The 4,857-nt window shown below is 67.2% G+C and overlaps 1 long non-coding RNA gene across 2 annotated transcripts; it reads right to left on the bottom strand.

Annotated features, from left to right (window-relative positions):
* Positions 1 to 867: 867 nt before the first annotated feature.
* Positions 868 to 4,319, bottom strand: LOC115508212. 2 transcript variants are annotated; one of them, XR_003966958.1, is made up of 5 exons: positions 3,973 to 4,309; positions 3,419 to 3,638; positions 2,532 to 2,902; positions 2,043 to 2,294; positions 868 to 1,046 (listed from the first exon to the last, which is right to left on the bottom strand). It is a non-coding gene; the product is annotated as an uncharacterized LOC115508212 (long non-coding RNA). The 2 variants fall into 2 exon arrangements; XR_003966956.1 differs by lacking the exon at positions 868 to 1,046 and having other exon boundaries at positions 1,981 to 2,294; positions 3,973 to 4,319.
* Positions 4,320 to 4,857: the final 538 nt, after the last annotated feature.

Here is a 4,857-nt window from a genome sequence, read left to right as displayed (position 1 = left end):
ACTCTGGGGTGGCTGGTGGGGCCCCAAGAGGGGGCGGGGCGTCTACAAGACAGATGAGCTCCCTGGAAGGCTGCCCCGCTCAGGAGGCCCCAGCGTGTGCGTGTGAGTGTGTGCACGTGTCCGTGAGCGTGTGTGCGCGTGCCCGGGGGCACCGCAAGGGCAGACGGCACCCCACCTGCGTTCGGCCAGGCAGCCAGCCCCAGATCCTGAACTCGCAGCCACCCCGAGCCGGGCCAGCCCCTCGCACACCCGGGTCCCTCGGGCCTGTGTCGCGGCGGAAGGTACCGGCTGCTCTCGGGAAAAGCCCCGCTCTGGGCCACGAAGCCGGGGTCATAGCCCAGCCGGCCTCAGAACATATCCTCGTCTGCTAGGAAAACCTCACTCAGGCCCAGAGCTGCTCGGTGCCCCCAGGGGCCTCCCCCTGGGTGGCGGTTTTCAGGCCAGGGGCACCCAAGTGTCTGCCATCTGGGACTGGGCCTCCTCTGTCTCCCCTGCCCCCGCGAGGCTTTGCCCCAGCCCAGATCCGAGGAGCACGCGGGAGGGGTTCTGAGAGACCCCCAAGGCCTCCTCCCAGGTTCCCGGTCCCCAGCTTCTGGGGGAAGAGCTGGCCGGGTCGGGGGAGGGGAGCGGGAAGGTGGGGAGGACACTGCCTGGTTGGGGGGGTCGGGGGGGGCCATCGGGGCTCGTCAGATGGGGCTGGGGGCCTGACGCACCCCCCTCCCAAAGGCCCCTCTGGAGACATTAGGGGGAAAAAAGGAGCTGACCTAATTCACCGGTGGCAGAGGGTGGCCCTCTAGACTGGTGCCACCAGATGAAAAGTGAATGTGGGCCACTCGGGTAATTAAAAGTAGCGAGAGACGGGTGAAATTAATTTTAATCATTACTCTTCTTTAACCCGGTATCCACAGTCATTTCAACATGCAGCGCACACAGCCATGCGGTAATGAGAGCGCCCGCTCACAGCTGTTTCTCTGCGGAGGCCTCACCCCTGCACCCTGCGCACCACAGGCAGCTCTGGTTCCTTGCCGGGGCCCGGGGCCCGGGGCCTGAGAGAAACCCAGAACATTCCCTGATGGTCCCCGGGCACCTGGGTTCCCAAGTCTGGGAGGTAGGGGGGAGACGCGCCCAGGGAATGCCTTTTTTTAAAATATGCGTATTGCAATATCCAAATTACTAAATGCAGCAGAAACGAACACAAGCGTTTGTGCCGTTTGGACGACAGAAATGACAAGAAGGCCGTGCACCGGCCCGGGGTCACCCGGCGGGACCTCGTGGGACCTCTGCCAGCCCTCCAGCCCCTCCGGCAGAAGTCTGCACGTGAGTCACCCCCAGACCGTCCTTATATTGACCACCTGTGCTGACGTGGCTCTCGTGTCAACACGGTTCTGCGGGAGCCCCTCCCAGACCCCTTCCCAGCCTCTCTGCCCACGGGCAAGAGCAGCTTGCCAGACTGGGGAGGCTTCTGGTGGGCGCCCCGCTCCCCCCCCGGCAGGCATCCCCCCCCCACCCCGGGAGGCACCCCGCTCCCCCCCAGCAGGCACCCCACCCCGGGAGGCACCCCGCTCCCCCCCAGCAGGCACCCCACCCCGGGAGGCACCCCGCTCCCCCCCAGCAGGCACCCCACCCCGGGAGGCACCCCGCTCCCCCCCAGCAGGCACCCCACCCCGGAGGCACCCCCGGGAGGCACCCCGCTCCCCCCCAGCAGGCACCCTACCCCGGGAGGCACCCCCAGGAGGCACCCCGCTCCCCCCCAGCAGGCACCCCACCCCGGGAGGCACCCCGCTCCCCCCCAGCAGGCACCCCACCCCGGGAGGCACCCCGCTCCCCCCCAGCAGGCACCCCACCCCGGGAGGCACCCCCGGGAGGCACCCCGCTCCCCCCCAGCAGGCACCCTACCCCGGGAGGCACCCCCAGGAGGCACCCCGCTCCCCCCCAGCAGGCACCCCACCCCGGGAGGCACCCCGCTCCCCCCCAGCAGGCACCCCACCCCGGGAGGCACCCCGCTCCCCCCTCCAGTGCCCGTAGAAGGGACACTGAAGGACCTAGAAAGGAAAGCGTTTTCCTTTTTTCCGTGGTCTCTTTCTCAACTAGCCGTGGTTGTTTGTTATTTGTTATTTCACGTTCGGAGTAAAGAAACATCGAACTGTCAAATCGGTATCGTCAATGTTCTCCTTTTTACGTTGTGCCGGGCAGGTGTTTGGCCGTGAGCTGGTCGCAGACGTGGAAATCCCCGAGGTTTGTGTTTCGGGGCTGCTGCCCGCCGCTAACTCAGCAGCTTTTTCACCGGGTAAAATCTACACCACAGACGATTCGCCAGGTCAGCTAACGGTTTGTAAGTGCCTGGTTCAGGGGCACCAAGTACATTCACGTTGTTGTGCACCCACCCCACTACCCGTCTCCAGAACTTCTCCATCTTCCCAAACTGGAACTCCCTCCCCATCAGACGCTCACCCCCCCCCACCAGCACCCTCCCCAGCACCACCGTCTCTACTCTCTGCTTCTGTGAATCTGACCACTCCAGATTCTGGTACCTCCTGTAGACGTGAAACCACACAGGATTTGTCTTTCTATGATGGCTTCTTTCACTGAACACAGTGCCCTCAGGGTTCACCCGCGGTGCAGCAGGGGTGAAGCGCCCTTTCTAGGGATGATCGCCTACACGGATGGACCGCGTCTTGCTCGTCCCTTCGTCCATCAGTGGACACTCAGGTCGCTTCCACTTTTTGTGCACCGGGATAACGGCGTGTACGCGTGTGTGTGCAGGTGTGTGTGAGGCCCCGCCTTCCGCTCCCGTGGGCACGCGCCCGGGACGGAAGCCAGTGTCCCTGGCGGCTCCACGAGGGGGCTCCGGGCTGTCTCCCCAGCGGCTGCTCCCGCCAGCCGTGCGCAGCTAGTGGCCGTCCTAGGGGGCATCTCGGGGTGGTTTCGATTTGCAGCTCCCCCAGGGTCCGCTGCCCTCGCTGTCCTCTGCCCCCTGCTGAGATCCCCAGCCACCACGGACCCGTCTCCCCTCAGCCCCTCTCGTGGCCACTCGCTCCTGACCGGGCAGCAGGATGCAGCTGGGGACACCCATCCAGTGGCCTGCTCCGTCTGCTCTGTGTCCCTTCCTGTGCTCTCCACCCCCCTCCTGCCCGCCCTGTCACACCTGTCCCCTTCTGGCCCCTCCTGCTCAGGGACCCCTCAGAGCTCCCCCGCCCCGTCATCGGTTTTCCCTGTGACCATGTCCAGCAGGCACATTCGGGGCATCGTCTCTCATCCTTACAAGACTCTCTGGACTCCCCTCCCCCTGCCGCCGTGACACTTTACCGCTGACCTCCTGCAGGGGTGGCCCCCCTCGCTGCCCCTCTCCCCTCCTGAGCTCAGGCCCACAGCCAGCTCTGCCTTGGGGGGGGGGGCTTTGACAGTGGGAGCAAATTACCCCAAGCTTCACTGGCTCCCTCCAACCCCGGCTGTGTGGCCTCGCGGTTTCCGGGGTCCGGCGTCCAGGTAGGGCGGGGCTGCGGTCTCATCCGAAGCTCACTCCTGGGGGTGCGGATTCGGGTCCTCGCCGGTGGGACTTCCCGCGGCTCCGCAGCGCGTGGGCCTCTCCGTGCGGCGGCTTCCGGCACAGCCTTTCCGAGTCAGCCGCCGGGCCCGCGCTGGAGGGGAGGCCACGACACGATACGCGAAACCAGGAGGCGGGATGCGGAATCCGCCCAGCGCTCACCACCCACCCTCGCCGCGATGACCCCGGTGCCCCTCCTCCCTGACCTCCCTCCTCCCCCCCTGCAGAGTGGCCAGAGGGCCTGGGACGACCTAGGTCCTGCCCCGCCGCTGCTCTGTCCTCAGTCCTCCCAATGGCCTTCTCGCTGTCGTGGACACTGCCTCCAGCTGGGACCCCCAGCGGCTCCCGGCCAGTGACTGAGCAGAACGGCGGCGGACAGCCTGGCCGGCCAGCCGGGGAAGGGAGGACAGCCCTGCAGCCCTGCTCACCCCATGATTCCCCGGGTGCTCTTACAGAGGCCCACGGCTTCACTCCGCAGCCGTCCCCCGGGGAGATGCCGTCTGCACCGGCACGGGTGCTGCAGAGCTGGGGCGCGGGGGCCCGGATCATAAACCGGGTCCGGGGTAAGCTGAGCCGGTCCGCGGACCACAGTGCTCAGGACTCCGGTCCCCAAATGAGTAAGTGCGGCTGATGCACCCCGCCCAGGGGCGGGGCTCTGTTGGTGGGGACAGTCCAGCAGAAACTTCAGGAACTGCCCCCACCCGGCCAAGATGGTAAATAGCAGACTACCTTCCCGGGGGGGTGTGGCACAGGTGATACACTCTCACCACCCTGAGGGTGCGGGCCACGGCCTCGCCTCGCGTCAGCACCGCCTAACTCCCCGGGGCGGCCCCTGCAGAGCGCGGGCACCCCGGGGACAACGCAGGCCCCGGGCTCTGGTGCGCAGCCAGCCACCCGCAGCGGGACGCGGGTGGTGCGGTGCCCGTGGACGGGGATGGGCGCAGCGGTGATCGCTGCCGTGACTGTGTGGGGACTCTGTGCTCCTGTCCCCGGAGCTCTGGGCTCCACGGTCAGCGGCCCCGGTGCCCATGAGACCCGGTCCCCCCAGGGAGCCCAAGGAGCACAGGCTGAGCCAGCAACATGCTGGGGGGGGGGTAGTGGCCGGCCCAGCCAGCGGGAGGCCGCCGCTCGCAGCCACGCCCGGCATGGCCACGGACGGACACGACCGCCAAGTCCGGGCCCGTCCGAGACGAGAGCTTGCATCAGGCAGGGCTCGCCAGCGGGGGACCCCAGGGGCAGGGGTCCTCGTTAACGGAGGGACCCTCCCTCCTCGACATGACCGTAGGTCCCTTCCTGAAGACCCGAGGCCCTGG

Source organism: Lynx canadensis, unplaced genomic scaffold (assembly GCF_007474595.2).
Source record: "Lynx canadensis isolate LIC74 unplaced genomic scaffold, mLynCan4.pri.v2 scaffold_88_arrow_ctg1, whole genome shotgun sequence".
NCBI lineage: Eukaryota > Metazoa > Chordata > Mammalia > Carnivora > Felidae > Lynx > Lynx canadensis.
Note: the sequence above shows the minus strand (reverse complement) of the source record. Positions and strands in the feature narration are given on the sequence as shown.